General features: G+C 44.7%; 1 protein-coding gene across 7 annotated transcripts in view; it reads right to left on the minus strand.

The window, feature by feature from the left end:
* The window catches only part of CDK14 (cyclin dependent kinase 14), a 742,587-nt gene that overhangs the window by 36,010 nt on the left and 686,705 nt on the right, over positions 1–19,872 (minus strand). The window contains exon 17 of one of the 7 annotated variants that reach the window (XR_011382804.1): positions 16,261–16,634. The exons of the other annotated variants lie outside the window; for them this stretch is intronic. The gene's annotated coding sequence lies outside the window, so the exon portion shown is untranslated. The remainder of the gene's footprint in view (positions 1–16,260; positions 16,635–19,872) is intronic. 7 annotated transcript variants of the gene reach the window in all.

The following is a 19,872-nucleotide window of genomic DNA, read 5'->3' on the forward strand; positions in this document are numbered from 1 at the left end:
ATTCATGTTCCCAAAGGCAAAACATAATCTTTAGCAAGACAACACATATAAAGTGGAATTTTCCAAAGCTTAAAATTTTGTTTTAATCTCTTAAGATGACTTCTGCAAGGGGCTCCTTAAGTGTGATAAGTATAACTTGTAAATACCCAAATTTCTATTAATAACAAATACTAGCTAATACTAATTACTATATGCCAGCTACTGTTCCATTCACTTCATTGAGCTTGATTTAACTGACATAACAATATATATAAAACGTAGCTCCAATTATCAGCTTTCGGGCTAGATCTTCATCTTACAAAAAAACATAAGACTGCATTATAATCTCATTTTGTTGTAAAGTGGATTTTCTAGTCTTGTGCAATGTGAACAAGATGAGACACCTTCTACACAGCAATGCCATTTTATCCTCTGTGGGGCAGATGCGATTCTATCCCCATTTTGGCTTAGATGAGATTCTGTTACGCACCCAGAGGCTGAGTGATCTGCACGGTAACCAAGGCTGACACTCAGGCAGACTGGCTTTGACCGTGACGTGCAGCCTCTCTTGGCACTGCAGGCCCAGCCTGAAGTTTGCTTACACTCGGGAAGTCACATCCTGGTGTCCACAGGACCAATTTGGAATCCAAAGCTGAGATACCAGGTTGAGACCTAATAGTAACTCAGAAATTAGCTCAAACAAGTCATGTGGCATTGAGACTGGGTTCTCAGTGGAGCCCCGGCCCTGTCTACATTACGGCAAGCAGCTGGGTGTTACTTTAGCTTGGATGTGGTGATGGCTGCCACATTAAGAACCTATCTCAGGGAGGCAGCTGCAGGACACGTTATGGCCTCAGGTTGTTCATCTGGGTGAACTGCAACTTGAAATGTCCTAGCATTTGCCCTTGTGAGCACAGAAAAGATACCACATAGGGGTCCCCGGTGTGGCGCAGTGGGTTAAGCCTCCGCCTGCAGTCTTGGAATCCCATATGGGCTCCAGTTTGAGTCCTGGCTACTCTGCTTCCCATCCAGCTCCCTGCTAATGCACCTGGGAAAGCAGTGGAGGATGGCTCAAGTCGTTGGACCCCTGCACCCATGTGGGAGACCTGGAAGAAGCTCCTGGCTCCTGGCTTCAGACTGGCAGAGCCTGGGCCATTGTGGTCATCTGAGGAGTGAACCAGCAGATGAAGATCTCTCTCTCTCTCTCTCACTCTGTCTCTACCTCTCTCTCCGTGATTCTGACTTTCAAATAAATAATTTTTTTAAAAAAAGATACCACATAATAAGGCAGATGTGGGGCACTTTGTCTTTTAAAATTAGGAATATTCTTCACATGGTTTGGAAATAAGTCCTTGAGGAAAATCTTGGAAAGACAGGAAAGATTCTAAGGTTGAATTCAATTTTGTTTGTTTGTTATTGGGGGACAAAAGAGACTGTGAAATACAAACAGGCATGCATAGAGCAGCGGAACAGCTTTGGAGCTTTCCCTTCAATGGATTCAGAGTCTGCCTTTGTATTCAGTGACCTTTTAGGGGAGATTTAAAATAAAATAAAAAAATATATCAAGAGACACGGTACCATTCGTCTGTACCAAAGACCCAATTATAATTCTCAGTCTCATCTTTTATGACTACATCTCAAAATTCAGCTTAGGTGAGCAAGAACTGAAAACTATTTCTCTTTCCTGGGTAAGATTATCAAGTGAAGAGAGGGCCTTGCTGCCCCTTTCTAGCCCCTGTGGATGGCTGCCCTCACTGGTGATTGATTCTTTAACAAGCCGCACCAGCAGGCCCAGAGGCAGGAGACGGCCTGGCTCTCTCAGTTCTAACGATGATCAGTTCACACAGAGACTGAGCGGTGTGGTGGGGACCAGTCCCGAGGAGCACCGTGTACACTCCATGAATAACAACACGGGAAACTGAGATGCATTCACAAACACGTTCACACACACTCAGACCTTACGAATAAGAAGTTAAAACGCCAAATTTCTTGGACGGCAACTGGTCCCAAGGATCTGCCTCCTGGCTGGATCAGCATCTTAAGAAAAACATAAGGCTCTGCATTATGATGTTATGATAGGCTTCTTAGAATACATTTTTTTTTCTCCGACTGAAAAATGTTCCAAAACCGTGAAAATGTGTTTGAGGCGTGTGTGGAGAGAAGAGGCAGCGCTGCAGCTCTGTTCCTAGAAGTCTCGGCTCATTTTCAGCATCAGAACAAGGAGTCTCTCCTGCAGAGGTTGTCTCTCCAGAGCCCCATCTCCCTTTCTCCTTCGCTAACAGAACACGGTGTTTGTTCCACTAAACAGTAGTCACAGCCTCTGAGAAGGCCGGAGCTTCCCCCAGCCCGGGAGGTGACCCTGGCTCAGTCTAAGCCAGGGGTTCTCACGTGTGAGCTGTATCGGATTCTGGTGAGGCCCTGGAATCTGCATTTCAAGCAAATTCCCAGGTCACGCTGATGTCGTCGACCAAGCACAGGTCTGAGGCAATCTTGTTTGACTCCCTTGCCTGTTACGTAGGACTGAGCGCATGACAGCGTGCGTTCTGGACAAGGAATCCTCAGGGGGGGTCTGCTGGTGGGGAGGGAGTCAGAGGCACAGGAAATGTGAGCTCTGTCAGTCTCTGGGCGTGGCGATGTTTAAAGCAGTGATGCTGGGAGCTGCTGCCGCCATCAGAGTGGGAAGAACCCAGGTTACTGAGGACGTTATCATAGCTGGACGAACCCTGGAACCGCCCTTTCTTCAAGAAACTCGGCAGGTGAGACAGGGACACATGTCTTGTTTTTTAAGCCATGTGAGTGGAATCTTCCTGTGCTGGCTGTAGACACGTACGCCTCTCCCGGGGCTCGGGGAGACGCCAGCTGACGTAGCAGCAGAGCAGGCGCATCTCAACTAAGATTTTGAACATTTCAGTTGTTTCTAATTCCCATTGTGGCTCAACAGGGCTATAAAGAGCAACAATATTTTTTCTTTTTTTTTTATATTTTGACATATTTTCAAAGGGTATCTTCTTAGAAGTGAAATTATAACATCATAGGTGTGTGTGCATTTTTAAGCTCTAGATCATTTCCGAGTTTCTTTCCAAAACAACGGTTTTACTTGTGTTCCTCATTCAGAAACCTGTGAGGATCCACACAGGCACACTGTCTTTCCCCTTCAATCATTCACTGCATTTATCAATTTTTTTTCTTTCTTTGATGGAGTAAATTTATTTTAATTTGTGATCAGTTATTTTTGATTGACAAATCATAAATATATACATTTTTGGGGTCCACCAATGCTTTGAAATGTGTATACAATGTGGTACGATTAAAGCAAGTTAATTGACACATCCATCACCCCCCTTACTCATCCATTTTTATGGTGAGACATTTGACACTTACTCTTGTTTTGAAATAAAACATCATTACTGACCTGTCACCCTGCTGGCAACAGGTCTTGAAACTTCCCCTCCTGTCTATCTGAAATGCTGTATCCTTTGATCCCTACCCGAACCCTCCCCACACTCTCTGGCAACCATCAGTGCTCTCTCTTCTTCCAGGGGTTCAGCTTTGTTAGATTCCACATATAAGTGAGATCATGCAATATTTGTCTTTCCGTGCCTGGCTTATTTCACTTAACATAATGACCTACAGATTTATCCATGTTGCTTGCCTATGACAAGATTTCACCTCTTCTGAAGGCTGAGTGGTATTGCACTGTGTATATACACCACATTTTCTTTATCCGTTCATCTGCTGATGGACACTTAGATTGTTTTCATATCTTGGCTATTGGGAATAATGCTGCAATGAGAATGATAATGCAGATATCACTCTGACATACTGATTTCAGTTCCTTTGACTATATACCAGCGAGAGATCACTGAGTCATATGGCAGTTATATCTTTAGTTTTTTGAGGAGCCTCCATACCATCAGTACTGATTCACATTCCTATCAACAACAGAAGAGCTCCCATTTCTCTACAGCCCTTCCAATACGTATGTTTCATCTTTTTAATGAAAGCCATTCTAACATGTGTGAGGTGACAGTTCATTGTTTTAATTTCCCTAATGATTACTAATGTTTTGCATATTTTGAAAATCTGTTGGCTATTTGTAGCTTCTCTTGAGGATTAGCTGTTCAGGTTATTTACCCATTTTTAATAGGTTACTTTATTTTTTTGTTACTGAGTTCCTTATACATTTTGGATATTAATCCCTTATTAGATATATGGATGTATGGTTTACAAGTATTTTCTTCTATTCCATGGGTTGTCTCTTCACTTTAATTTTCTTTGCTGTTTATTTTTGCTTTTGTTGCTGGAGCTTTCAGCAAAACAAGGAAAAAAAAATCACTGCCAAGGCCAATGTTGTAAAGCTTTTCCCCAATGTTTTCTTCTAGCAGCTTTACAGTTTCTAGTCTTATAACAGGTCTTTAATATATTTTGGATTGATTCTTGTATATGATATAAGATGAGGGCTCAGGTTTTTTTTTTTTTTTTTTTTTTTGTTATTAGATTGGCAGAGAGAGACAGAGAGAAAGGTCTTCCTTCCATTGGTTCACCCCCCAAATGGCCGCTACGGCCGGTGCTACGCTGATCTGCAGGCGCAGGGGCCCAAGCACTTGGGCCATCCTCCACTGCCTTCCTGGGCCACAGCAGAAAGCTGGACTGGAAGAGAAGCAACTGGGACAGAATCCGGCGCCCCAACTGGGACTAGAACCCAGGGTACTGGCGCTGCAGGCAGAGGATTAGCCTAGTGAGCTGCAGTGCTGGCCCTGTAGACTGGTTTGTAACATGTATATTTTCACAATATTAATTCTTCCAATCTATGAACATGGGATATCATTCCATTTATTTGTTCTTTCTTCCATTTCTTTCATCAGTGTTTTATAGTTTTCAGTACACAGGTCTTTTATATCCTTGATTTAATGTATATCTAATTAATTTTTTTTACTTTTATTTATTTTTAAAATATTTTTTTATTTATTTATTTGAGAGGTAGAATCACAGACAGTGAGAGAGAAACAGAGAGAAAGGTCTTCTTTCCGTTGATTCACTCCCCAAATGGCCACAACGGCTGGAGCTACACCAATCTGAAGCCAGGAACCAGGTGCTTCTTCCTAGTCTTCCACACGGGTGCAGGGGCCCAAGCACTCGGGCCATCTTCTACTGCTTTCTCAGCCACAGCAGCGAGCTGGACTGGAAGAGGAGCAGCCAGGACTAGAACCAATGCCCATATGGGATGCTGGCGCTGCAGGCGGAGGATTAACCTAGTGCGCCACGGCACTGGCCCCCTAATTAATTTTTTAAAAATTATTTATTTGAAAGGCAAAGAAAGAGAGGGAAGGGGACAGAGATAGAGAGAGAGCGAGAGAGAGAGAGATGAAGAGAAAGAGAGATCTTGCAATATTGCATCTGCTGGTTCACTCCCCAGATGGCTCTAACAGCCAGGTCTGGCCCAGGCCAAAGCCAGGAGCCCTGAACGCCATCCAGATCTCCCACGTCATCTGCTCCCTTTTCAGATGCATGAGCAGGAAGCGGAGCCACTGGGAGCTGAATTGGCTGGTCCTCTGCTATGGGATGCAGGCGTTGCAAGATGCTGCTGCTTAACCTGCTGTGCCATAATGCTGGGGCCGTAGGTTGTTGTTGTTGCTATTAGACATGGGACCTTTTCCTTAATTTTATTTTCAGATGGCTTATTATTCATACATAGAAATGCTACTGGCTGGTGCCGCGGCTCACTAGGCTAATTCTCCACCTTGCGGCGCCGGCACACCAGGTTCTAGTCCCAGTCGGGGCGGCGGATTCTGTCCCGGTTGCCCCTCTTCCAGGCCAGCTCTCTGCTATGGCCTGGGAGTGCAGTGGAGGATGGCCCAAGTGCTTGGGCCCTGCACCCCATGGGAGACCAGGAGAAGCACCTGGATCCTGGCTCCTGCCATCGGATCAGTGCGGTGCGCCGGCCGCAGTGCGCTGGCTGCGGTGGCCATTGGAGGGTGAACCAATGGCAAAGGAAAACCTTTCTCTCTGTCTCTCTCTCACTGTCCACTCTGCCTGTCAAAAAAAAAAAAAAAAAAAAAAAAAAAAAAAAAAAAAGGAAATGCTACTAATTTTTGTATGTTGATTCTGTCTCCTGCAACTTTACTGAATAACAGAATTCTAACAGTTTTATGGTGGTCTTTAGGGTTTCTATATACAAAGATCATGCCGTCAGAAAACAGAGACAACTGCCATTCTTTCTTAACAATTAGAACGCCTTTAATTTATCTTGCCATGTTTCATTACACCCTAAATATATTTTCCAGTCTTGCAAAATATGAATCCAACTGCCTACTACAAAATAATTTTATTTGAAAGATTTTTGCATCAGTAGGGCAGCTAAAGGCTGCTGCAATGTTTTTAAAAAGTTAATTAGAAGGCACTTTAAGCTTAGCCTCTTCACAAGGCCACTCGATTTATTTAAAAATTTTTATTAATTCTGAAGCCAGTTTTTCCTCAATGGTATATTTATGTTCAACTAGGTCAGGTCCACTGGGATGAGATTCAGTCTTTCAGAGAAGGCACACACAGTCTGTAAGGACAGCAGGCTCAGGCTACCGACATCTCCATTCCTAAGATTTGACTACACGGACTTGTTGGACTTTTGTGGGAAAAAAAAAAAAAAGCATACATAGAAATCCAGATATGCATTTCACAAGTCTCTCTACACAAGACTTTCTACACAGAAGGCTGTCAGTAATACACTGCCTCCTTATTAGGGAATCAGCATTTGGTAAACAGTCCATTTCTGATTCCTAGTTTGTGGAAGCAGTTTAACATTGAAAAGTAACCCACAGATAACGAGTGGAGGCAAACTCTGAAACCTACTTTCCTGCATTATGTTAGTTGGCTCAAAAGGTATGCATTTGCTGACCAAGCCTACAAATCATTAATTTTTAAGTATGCACAAATCAAAAAAAAATTTAATGCAGCAAAGACTTTAGTGACATTAAAAAAAAATCATGTTTAGATTTCCCAATCATGCCATGACTGACAAGCTTTGGCAGTGATAATGCTACAGAGGGAACTTTATACATAAAAACAATGCAGAGGCATTTGATGCTTAAAATGTTCAAATGCAAGTTAATATTCTCACCTGTCTTTTTAAGGAGTTTTGCAAGGCCTACTGTGCGAAGTATTTCTGCCGCCAGCTCCAGCTCATGGGTAAATACTAAACGCATCTGGGACATCCACTTCCTTGGTCTTCCTGTTCTCCGATCTTACACAGTGGAATGCGATAAGTACATATCCCCCTTTGAAACTATTATTAGCTAGAACACACTGATGACTTAGCACAGCGCAGAACAGCGGAGTTGAAAGGGGTCCTGCAGATCCCAAACCCTACCCTTGTTTCACAGAAATGGAATGAGGCCTCAAAGAGACGGTGACAAACTCAAGGTCACAGCCAGTTGGTGACAAGGTTAAATTTAGTTCAAAACCCATGTCTTTAGACTCCTAATACGGTGCTCCTTCACTCTAGCACCCTAAATGTGATGAGAGAAATGATACCAAGTGCTCACGGTATCTGTGTCGATGCATGATTATGAGATGTGTGCTGTTGACTCTGGGACTTCTCTGAGGTTGGAAGAAATGTGCAGCAATCTAAATGTCACAGGCCTGGAAGTAATCAAAAGGAAGCTGAATGTTAGTTACTACTGTGCGTAACGCTTGCAACACGGCTGTGGTCGGCTGCAATGTATTATTAGAGCTTGGGTTTTGTTGTGATTGGTATGAACCAAGCCGCATAGGGAACGCTCAAGAGTGATCACAAAAATACCTTTCTTTCCCTACTGTCCCTCAAGCAGCAGGGATCAAATAACTGCTTCTCAGCTGTCTGTCTTTTACACAAAAATACCTCCTTCACTCTACATGCATCTGTGGCAACTTGGTGTCTGCTTCCTCTTCTCTGTTCTGTTCATTTTGTAGACCCCAACCTCAGATCACCGGGGGACACCAGGACTAGAAAGGGCCTGACGTGATGTTTTACAAATGTTTCTTGGAGTTGTGCAGTGCGTCACAGTTTGTGTTCGAGAAAGGCAGGCGGTGAGAGAAGGCAGGCAGGCAGCAGTCTGCAGCTGGATACTGGGTGTGCAGCAGCAGCTGCCACCAGTCTTGATCCTTGAAGAGATTTCTTCTCTGAGGAGGACAGTCTCCATTTGTGTTTCAGCTGCTTTAGTGTCAACAATTTATGAACGGTGCGTTTCATTGTTCTGCAACATAGCCAAGTCTTTCTAGAATTTTCTAGGAAATCACAGAGCTTGATGAGACTTGGAGGAGCCATCTTTCATCCACCCTACTTCCTAACTCCACACAATCCCATAATTCCTTTATCCTGATTCTAGGCTTGGCAAGTTAGGAGCTGGACACATATATTAGTCTTACTTCGCTCTGGTGGACTCTTACGTAAAACAGAAATAATAACTCTTATTAGGGTTATTGTGACAATTTGATGAGTAATACATATAGGCAATATGTAGGACCTGTCATGTGAATACCACATAAATGTTCATCATTATAATTATTATTTCCAGATCTCATGGCTGTAATCACTTTTACATCAGTGGAGGGATGGATTGTTAAGAGAATAAACATCAGATAGTGGCAGCAGTATTTATTCAACCATTCACCTGTGAGCGAACACTGTATGTGTTTCCCATGTGCTGCTATGTTAACAATGTCATTCAAGATCTGCCCCTTCCAGCAACTTCTCTATGTGACAGACACTCTTAAGCTACTTCTTAATTCCCAAATGCGGAACCTTGGGCAACAGAAGCCCCATGTGGTCACACAGCTGGCAGGTGCTACGTACAAAACTCAGCCCGGTGCTTCTGGACTCCAGAACCTGATCCAACTCCTTACCCAGTCTCCTAGCCCAGAGGGGTGAGAATAATAATTAGTTGGTGCACTAAAGTTGAAAAGGACATTTATTTGAAAATTTTCTCATGGGATCCTCTCACTCCTCAGATATTCAGAACACTGCTGGGGATGGGGGTGGGGAGAGTTGTTTAAGCTATTGGCCAGTGGGTACAAAGCTTCAATTAGTCAGAAGGGATAAGTTTTTATTATTATTATTATTATTATTATTTACTTGATAGGTAGAGTTATAGACAGTGAGAGAAAGAGACAGAGAGAAAGGTCTTCCTTCCGTTGGTTCACTCCCCAAATGGCCGCCATAGCTGGCACTGTGCCGATCCGAAGCCAGGAGCCAGGTGCTTCCTCCTGGTCTCCCATGCGGGTGCAGGGGCCCAAGCACTTGGGCCATCCTCCATTGCCTTCACAGGCCACAGCAGAGAGCTGGACTGGAAGAGGAGCAACTGGGACTAGAACCCGACGCCCATATGGGTTGCCGGCACTGCAGGTGGAGGATTAACCAAGTGAGCCACAGGGGAAGCCCCCAGAAGGGATAAGTTTTGAGATCCATTGCACTGTAGGGTGACTCCAGTCAAATGCAATGTGCTGCATATTTCAAAATAACTAAATCTCAAATGTCTCTCCATAATAGTAAGTAACTGAGGTGATGGGTATGCTAATCAGCTTGTTTAATCATCCCACACTGCATCCCAAATAAATGTATAATTATGATTTGTCAATTAAAAATAAAATTAATAAAAGACTCAGAGTCGCTGCAGTGGTAGTTTCCCCTTGGACCCAAGCCCATCCGTTTGAAATCGTGACTAAGAATGCTTTGCTTGCAGCTCCTTGGGAGGCAGCAGGTGATGGCTCCAGTAGCTGGGTCCCTGGAACCCTCCTAGGAGACGTGGACTTCTGCCCGGCCCGGCCCTGGCTGTTGTGGGCATTTGGGGAGTGAACCAGTGGATGGGAGCTCTCCTTGTCTCTCTACCTCTCAAATAAATAAAGAAGAAATAAGAAGAAAGAAAACGAAGAAGGCTTAGATTCCACTACCAGCAGCTTTATAAAACTTTCCGCTGGCTTTGAAAGGACCTGGACACGTGCTTGCACCAATTCCTTCCGACTGCCTGGATGAGCAAGGCACTGAGTGGACATGAAGAGTAATTTCAGGGGCCCAAGGGGATAACACAATTATGTTTCAGCAAGATTTTTCCTTTTCTGCTTTCATCAACTACAGGCTTGTACAACACATTTAATAAAATCTGACTAAACGCCTGGCCGAGGGAAACTGCTGTCATCACTATTGGGTGCAGTGTGAATAAGTCACACAGGTCACGCAGGTGCTAGTTTTAGGAATGTGCAGACAAATTTGTTTTCTTTTTTTTTTTTTTTTTCTGGGCGGGGTCCTTTTTAGAAGATAGGGATGATCATGGAGGAACGACATGCAAGTCTCCCAGTTGCGCACTCTGTATTATTGTGTGTTTGGGGACCACGATGTGTCCCAGAGAACGGGGTCTGTGATGGTATTGTCAACATGTCCCCAGTGCCTCTTCCCTAAGAGGATGCAAACAACAGTAGCTAGTGTCCACTGACGCGCACCATGTGTCTGATACCACGCTAAGTGCTTTATATGTATTAATTTAACCCTCAGAACAAGCTTGCGAGGGAGAGGATATTATTAGTATTGTTAATAAATGAGGAACCACATCCAGGCTATAGAGAATACGTTATAAGGCTGGGATTTGACCCTGGCAGCATGACCCTCTGCTCTGCCTCACAACCGTAGGCCCACAGGTGCCCCTGGTTCCTGGTGCCCCGTCCCCCTCTGTCAGGTCACAGCATTGCTCTCCCATTCATTCTTCCTATTGGCTCCTCAGTGGAAGATCTGCAGGACCACTCCCCAAGCCTGCACTCCTGGAGCTACAGTTTCCTACCTCCTATCCCCGCCCCTCCCAATCCCCCCAAATAAGGCTGCCCTACCTGTGCCACGAAGCTTCTATGGGAGCAAAGGGAATTTGGTGCATCACTGAAACAGACCAAAGCCCAAACCGAAACTTCCTTTCAATACAAAGCTTGAATCACTACCACAAGTATGTAAAGAAGAAATATTTAATATAAAAGGTGAGGAAGTACTCAGTAATACAAAGACATGATTTTAGAGAAATCTGAGCTTACAGAGACCACTGAGCCTGATGCAGGAGGCAACGGATATGATGGGACTGGGCGGCTGGGTGAATGAAGTCGGCTGTGGGCTGAACAGAGGTGTTTGAGGACTGAAGCAGGCAGACACTGTCAGTTTCTCCAATCACATGTGTCCCTGTGTCCACTTACACCCATGGAGGCTTCTCCAGCAAGCCCACGTGCACAAATGCCACTGGCCTGCCACAGGGGACAGTACGCACTAATGCCACTGGCCTGCCACAGGGGACAGTGACTATTCTTCAGGTACCTTCTCTTTCACAGGGTTGTTTTATTTATTTATTTATTTATTTTTAAATCACAACCACACAAGAGACCTAAAGAAAGGGTTTATCTTATCCTGAATCATCAAGCTTGGAAGAGGTAGAATAGCTAACTTGCTTTTTCAATTTCTGTGGAAATTTTATGACTTTTGTGTGATATAGTAAGAATTCTTAAATTTCCTGTTGACATGCCATTTTCTGAACTGGTAATAGAAATTATTGACTCGCAAACTGGGGTAAGATCCAAGACTAATATTTTATTTATTATGTTCTAGCCATGTGCTGAATGCCAAAAAGAATTCAGCAGTATCTCTAGCTTTGTTGTTTAAACTATTTATTTTGCAATCGTATCTCAGATCTTGAGAGACATTTTAGGCTCACTTGGTTTTACAGGTTATATAGAAGTTGCCTGTTCCAAACTGTTTTGCAACAGGAGAGGTAAGGGCTTATTAATAAGGGAATGCAATTAAAATAATGAGCAGGTCGATGACTTAATTGTAAAAGCATGGTTTTGGCCTGTTGGCTCTTTCTACAGCTGTCTTCAGGATGGGCCTATCCTGGGAACAGTTTGTGCTATAACCTGGAACCAAAGCACAAAGCAGCAGAGTTTATCTGAGTGACAAACCTTGCTCTTCAGAGCCCCATTAGTCATATTTTTCTGGGGGATATAATGTAAATTTCACAGAGAATGTCTTGGTTTCTAAAAGAAGTAAACTCAGTCTTTTGCTTCTACATCTACTCTTTCCGCATCCTGGCCGTCCCAGCTGATTGTCTGCCTAGCAGCTCCTCTGTCCACCTGCAGGGGCCTGACTCATCCAGACCCAGGGCAGATGCCACCTTGACCATGAGGCTTCAGGTCAAAGCAGTGTCCTCTGATTCAGAATCTTTTTTTAAAAAAAGATTTATTTATTTACTTGAAAGGCAGAGTTACAGAGGGCGAAGGAGAGGATGAGGAGAGAGGCAGAGAGAGAGATTTTCCATCCACTGGTTTATCCACTGCAATGCCTGGGGCTAGGCCAGGCAGCAGGGGGCCCAAGGACCTGAGTCATCTTCTGCTGCTTTCCCAGGTGCATTAGCGGGAGCTGGATCAGAAGTGGAGCAGCTGAGACTCGAACCACATGGGATGCTTGTGTTGCCAGTGGTGGCCCCGCCACTGCGCCACAATGCCAGCTCCTGACTCAGAATCCTGACACCCCTGCCCCTCCCATCCCCCGCCTCTCCGTGGTCTCTGTGGATCCCACATTCCTCCCCGAGCAACACTGCGAGCTCCCAGAGGCAGGGCCTCGAGAGGGCTAACATTTATTCCACCTTTTGTATTGTATATACATTTGTGAGCTGCCCTCAGCCACATGATAAATGAACTGTGGTGTAAATACTTACGTCTCTGATACAGTTATACAGAAGCAGAGATTTTTACGTTTGTAAGGGCAGTTGTATTACTTTGTGACACAGCATCCAGGTACACTAAATAGAGTTGTTGAACATATAATAAAGTAAATGAAAAAAGGAAATACCAAGGATGGGTTATCATTAAAAGTCTGAAGAAAAGATCCCTAAAAATACGTACTAGAGGTTTTGTGGTTTGAACAGATTTGGCTCCCAAACTTATGCAGATGTTTAAATGCCAGAGTCATACATTAATGGCAGTGAGAGGGTGGGAACTTAATCCGATTATAGTATCTAGGAGGTGGGCCTAGTGGGAGATCCTTAGGGCATTGGGAGGTGCGCCCTGGGAAGGTAATTCTTGCAAGAGGGCTAGTTATAAAGCCTGCCAGGGGCCCACCTTCTCTCTCTCTCCTCTTCTCTCTTCTCCCCTCTTCTCTCCTCCTCCTCCTCTCTCTTTCTCTTTCTCTCTCTCTCTGAGTTGTCCCAGGTATTCTCACTGTAGTAATGAAAAGCTGAGATACACAAGAAATCTTCAAAAAGTTGATTGAAGATGCACATTATGGAGAAATTATGCATGGATTTCACAATTTTGGGCACCAAAATAAGAATATCTTTCAACTCCACATTCCATGAGCTTTTTGAAGCCCCATAATACAGCGTGCAGAGTATGTCTGACAACCTACAAACCTGGACAACTCAACTCAATAGACAACTACGGACTAAGCTGTGGCAATAGGTTTCAGTCACCTGTTGAACTGAACATTTCAGAACATGTATTTGTAGACCACCCGTCACTTATTTGACTTTCTTTTTCCCCTCCGTCATAATATAACCTTTATAGATATAATCCAGACAATGGCTGGACATTTTTCTGCCTTTTAAGTCTGGGAAAAACTGGTAGGGACCATGCCAACTCCTCAGCCCATGGCGGTCCACAGTCCCCAAGATTTCTGTAAACTCAGGGTGGGGGTGGCACTGATGTTCTCAGGACCTGGGCTCCTGTGCTCTCCCCACCTGCTGGAACGCACCACCAGCATTGAACTTCAGCTCATACGAGATGATTTAGTGAAATTTGCTGAAGATGTGGAGAAGGCAGCGCCAAGGGCACATGGTGTTTTGCCACCCAAATGGCTCCTTTCTCTTTATTACTTTTTTTTAATCATCTCATTTTCCCACCTTAGCATGGATCTCACTTCCAAATGTAACCTCGAGTCAGTATTTCCTCATACAGAAGCAGCACCCTTCTGGAGACAAATGCTGAACCCAGCTGCTGGATGTGTACACCGTCTTACCATTCGTCATACATCAACATGGTCGTGTATGGCAAGAAAGCTGGAACCTAGAGGAAAAGCCAAGCTCAGCGGGGCTCATCTGACCTACTGCAGTGCTTTTCCACCCGCCTCACCATCAGCGACGGCTGTGGCAGGCACTCTAGGAATACCACCGTGGGCAAACTCCAGAATCTACCTTCAGTTACCTGTGAGGCCCTGTCTGGGACTGGTCGCCCTGTTTTGGTCCTGTTGTCTTTCTTCTGGAAGAATCTTGGTTGTGATGCACAACTCAGACTGCTGTTTCTAATTTTCTTTCCTCATTTTGTTTTTAAGGAGTTATTTATTTGAAAGTCAGAGTTACAGAGACAGAGAGAGAGAGAGAGAGAGACAGAGAGACAGAGACAGAGAACAACATCTTCCATCAGCTGGCCCATGCCACAATGGCCGGGGATGGGCCAGGCCGAAGCCAGGAGCCAGGAGTTTCCTCTGGGTCTCCCGCGTGGGTGGCAGGGGACCAAGCATGTGGGCCATCCTTCACTGCTTCTCCAGGCTGTCAGCAGGGAACTGGATTGGGGACATGAACTGGTGCCCATACAGGATGCTGGCATTGCAGGCAGCCCCACTTTTCTCCTTTTACTCGTAACCCCGTGGGGTGCTTCCCTGTCTCCTTACTGCTGGCACAGCTCTGCTCCCTCCTGTCTGGTAGTACACTTGGGGCAGTGCTTGGATAACACAGAATTTGAATAATCAGCTCTATTCCAGATTTCAAGTCTCATTTCCACATTTCTCAGCGTTCATGATTCTCGATGCTCAGTGGCAACAGTCGGGGAGAGGATGAGATGGCATCTCAGAAACCATCCGCAGACAGCCGCACTGCCACAGTCCTCTGGTGCTGAGCGATCTGCGGCTGCAGTGCTCTCGCATGGGAACGGCCCACAGCACTTACTTCCCTGACTTCCAACACCTTCAACTTTCTTAGCAAAACTGACTCCACAATTCAGTTTCCGTTAGAAAACACAGGATCCCACAGTCTTGATTGCCAAGTCAGCATTTTCTGTTTCCAGAAACTGTTTGCCTAAACAGTGCTGTTTCTCATTACAAGGGCGCTTTCTGAGTGCAATTCCTAGAGTATCAGCCCTGTGTCAGCTCTATGACCGTGAAGCACTAAACTGAAATAGCCCCCCCCCAACAAGAGCATATTCCTTTCGTGGGGTATTCAGTGTTCACAGATATTAACCATTTTCTTCTCCTGAGAAAAGCATATTGCTCAACACAACACAATTTTCATTATCTTCTGGAAGCTCTTTCTTTGTGTGTGAATTGCTTCTAGAGAGCTGGGCATTAAATACTTCTGTGACCTGACGGTACCTACACTGAACAGAGATGCTAACCCTTAGCTCCTTATTTCCATCAGAGCAGAAGGACCACTAAGCCCAACACCGGCTCTGGAATACGGCCTCTCATAGTCTTCCATTTCTACAGCGATTTGCAAAATAATGTAATTTACTTTGGATAGGACAATACTTCATAGACAACTTCTTAGAAATCAGAGACTGTTTCATATTCCATGAATACATAAACTATGGCCAATCCCAACAGAATGAATCCCCAAGGGCCGCAGTCTGACTGGATGTCAGAAAACTCAGCGTCTGGCAACGTGATACTATGCGAAAAACAAAGTTCCTTGGAGCTCTGCAATCACTATGGCTTTGGAGAAGTAGCGTACCATCACAGGTGGTTAAGTGCCAGGCCAGACACTTCTGCAGCCCTGGTGAACCAGGGGGATCTAACCGAGGGTACCCAGTGTGAAGTGGGACTCCACACTTGATGGCAGGGATGGCAGCAGCTGGTTACTGTTTGATCACAGCCTACCTGGAGTCCCACACATTAATGGCCATCTGTCCAGTTATCCTGCAAGGTCAGCCTGAGAGTGTTGAGCACTTTCCATGTGCCAGGCTGGCAGTGGTGTAAGCACTATACCTGTATCGTGTCAGTCAGCTCCCACCACGTCTATGGAATACGGGTACGATTACCATTGCTTTCTAGGTGAGGGATGGCAGCTGCCCTCCCAAGGCCTCTGGTAATAAGGCTCGTGGCTGGTGCTGAAATCTGGACAGCTGACTGCAGAACCAGAACCCCTGATGGCTATGCCGCAACACTTCTATGCCTCTCAGGTAACAGGCGGTACTTGGTGTCCTGCTTTTCTCATTTAATGCTCAAAGCAGCTCTGTGATATTGGTATTATCATCCGCACTTGTGTAGGCAGAAAATGGACCTCAGAGAGGTTTACTCACTTGCTCACGGACGCACAGTCAGCAAAGGATAGGCTGCTGGGATGTGAACCCGTCTGTACGAGTCTCAGGTCCGGCTGGGGGCACCACGGGGCCTCTGAAGGACAAGCCACCATGAGGCTCCTGCTCACCAGGATGACTGTGCAGGAGTTCAGGCGCTCGTGCCCCGAAGTCTCTGGGCACATGAGCTGGTTTCACTTAGAAACCGCCTCCCATACTCACATACATTCTTTCTTCTTACAGAGAAAGTAAGAGAGTGAAATGTGTGACTCAGCAACTTCTCTGATGTCTCATCCTTCATCCCAATTTGGACCCAGATTTAAAAGTCTCTCTCCGCATGTTTCCCTATTTGGAATGTTCCCGAGCATTGAAGATACCTAGGACACAGGATAGACATTAATTGCTAGGGGGTTGGCATTTAGCCTCACAGTTAACGGCTAGGAAGTCAGCATCCCACACTGGGTACCTGGGTTCGCTCTGTGGCTGCAGGTCCTGCCTCCAGCTTCCTCCTAAAGCAGACCCTGGGAAGTGGCAGGTGACTGCTCCTGTGACTGGGGTCCTGCCACCCGCACAGCAGACCTGGATTGAGTTCCCTGTTCCCAGCTTTGATTGTAGGCATTTGGTGAGTGAAGAGCTCCCTTCCCCCCTCTCTCTCTCTCCCTCTCTCTCTCTCTCTCGTTCATTTTCTTTCTCTGCTTCTCAAATAAAAACTTTTTTAAAAAAGGAATTAATCACTAGAGACATGTAATATACAAAATACGGAAATTATAGCTGCTCAAAATAAAATATAGGTTGTATCATCCAAATAAAGGATGATCCAAAAATGGCATTTCAAACCACCAACATTTCCTTAAATGCTATTTGCATGTTCTTTAGTTTTGTCTACGGTGTGTTCACGGATCCGCTCATGTTCCAAGTGTGCACCGTGCCAAGAGGCGCAGCATAAACTGTTTCAAATGCACAGAATGTGATGGGAATCGCATTTGAAACCATATGGCTTTTCACAAACACTCCAAATGGCCACTACTCAAAGGTATGCGACTTAAAAAATAATCCTCCCACCATTAAAAATATGTGAGTAAATAAATGATGGCAAAGACTTGTTTCTCCCCACTGGCTCCGTGGATGGGTTGGGGAGTATGAATTGCTTCTGCTCTGTGGCTGGTTTTCAGTTCAGATAACTCATCTTTATTCATTTCCTTTCAGTCATGAGGAGCCACATTGAGAGCAGCTGTAGGCAAGAAAGAGAGAAAAAAGATCTCCTCATTCCCTCCTTCAAATCCTTGTCAAACAGCCGGTATAAAGAACCCATCTGGGCTCAGGGCTGTGCTGGGCACCCAGGAAATCGCAGAAAACAGAAGGAAAAAAAAGTTTAAGCTGAATCTAATGAAGAAATGTAAGAAACACGCAGCTATGTGTTTGGGGAGGGGGGAATCACTCTAAGAATGATTTAATGCCAAGCCAGGTAGAGCAGGAAGACAGAGAAATTACACTTCCAGTTAAGTTTAAAAGCAAAACAGAACGAACTGTCCTGGAAACACGAGCAGCAGGCAACCAGCAGGAGGTGGCCTGGTAGCCAATGCCAGTAAGAGGTGCATGGCAAGTTAAAAAGCAAGAACTGAGTGCCAATAAGCCACACCCCAAAGTGCCAGAACAGTGCAATGATTAGGGGACAGCACCTTGCATGAAGAGCATCGAAAGGAGAGATGGTTTACGTTAGTGATGGATTCTGTCTGGAAATGTCCTCCCCGGTTTACCCAGCAAGTGAATCAGGGACCAAAACTTAGTTTTGCTTTGCTTTTTAAAAGTTGGATGAATGATGAGTAGTTTTCTGGATCGAGCTTGGGTTGAGCTAGGAAGTAAATGCTTTTAACATTTTTATTTAAAATGATTTCATCTGTTTTAATACAAAACCCCCAAAGAAATCTTGTTTATGGATCATTCTACTCCACTTCAATGACACAAAAATGGCTTCAGTTTCAAAGGGGAGACTTGGCAAGTGATTATTGCATAAAATATTGCAGTCTTGTTTATTTTACAGCATTTTTTTGTTCATGCGTTTTTAATGGTTACATGAACCAAATGCTCAGGCAACTGTGCTGAAGATGACAGTGAATGAAAACCAAGATCTGTTTCAGGGAGAATTGGAGGGCAAACTGCTTACCAAGTTTTCTTAAAATGCAATGTACAGAGTAAAAAAAATTCTAAGTCATGTTTGAAAAATGATCAAGGAAGCACAGTGACTGACAGAAAGTTTTGAGACTTGAAGAAAAAAATAAGAATCATCATAAAATACAGAAAGTAAATTCAAACTCTCTTACCTTTATTTTTAAAAACTTTATGATATTTATCTGCATTTTATTTGAAAGGCAGAGAAACAAAGAGCAAGAGAGTAAGAGAGACAGACAGAGATCCTGCATCTGTTGGTTCACTCCCTAATGCCCACAAGAGTCTGTGCTGTGCCAAGCTGAAGCCAGGAGCCTGGGACTTCATCTGGGTCTCCCATGTGGGAGGCAGGGACCCAAGAACCTGCGCCATCACTTGCTGCCCCCCAGTGTGTGTTTTAGCCAGAAGCTGGATTGGAAGTGAACCAGGACTCGAATCCAGGCACCTCCGCATGGGTTGTGCGCCATCGCAAACAGCATCTTACGTGCTGCACCACAAAGCCTGCCCTGTCTTAACTTAACTCCCAGGACCAGGAATGGGCTTTATTTCTCGCCACCTCTGAGCTCCCCCTGTGGCTGCCAACTGCCCTCTCCTTTGGGACGCTGATCCTCCCATGTTTTCCACAACTTTGATTCCCTTTCCTCCTCCTGCTTCTTGGGGGCCTTGTCTTGCTGCTCGCTGCTCTCTATCTGTACTCCGCCTCCCGTCGTCCGGGGTCCTAAGCCCTGCTCTCTCAACCCTGTGTATCCACCACTTTCCTGCCAGCAGGTCACTTCTGATCACTCCCAAACCAACATTCTCCTCTTCATTCTCTGCCCTGTGCTGGACACATCATCTGGTGTCCACTTCAGTATGCTCCAAGCCAGATGCCATCTGGTACTACTGAAACTTCCACTCTTCCAGGCTTAAGAAACTGACTCTTTTTTAACTTCCCGGTCTCATTTGGCCAATATAGCCAATTAGCCATTGAGTCTTGATTCATCAAAGACTTCTCCCTCTGTGTCTTTCCTCTCATTAACTTAACCTAGGCTCTCATCACTTTAAATCTAAATTGTTGCAAACTAATACTAAGAGCAACTCAATAATGTCAACTATTGTGTGCCAGGAACTGCTCTAACTGCTTCATATAAATTATTTCTTTACATGGGAAGAAACTAAAACAGAGAAGTTAATTTATCTGACTGAAGTTACAAAGCAAGAGGAGCCAGGATGTGAACCCAACTCATCTGACTACACCACTGAACTTCTGTCCTGCTACGGTGAATTGCTTCTCATAAAATCTCTCATCTAAGCCATGCTGCACACCACATTCATTTCATATTTCTAAGTGGAAATATGTTTATACCAACAACCTTGATTATCCATACGTGTTGGCTTGAACTTTAGTTTTTATTATTTTCTTTTTTTGACAGGGAGAATTAGACAGTAAGAGAGAGAGAGAGAGACAGA

Source organism: Oryctolagus cuniculus, chromosome 16 (assembly GCF_964237555.1).
Source record: "Oryctolagus cuniculus chromosome 16, mOryCun1.1, whole genome shotgun sequence".
Classification (NCBI taxonomy): domain Eukaryota; kingdom Metazoa; phylum Chordata; class Mammalia; order Lagomorpha; family Leporidae; genus Oryctolagus; species Oryctolagus cuniculus.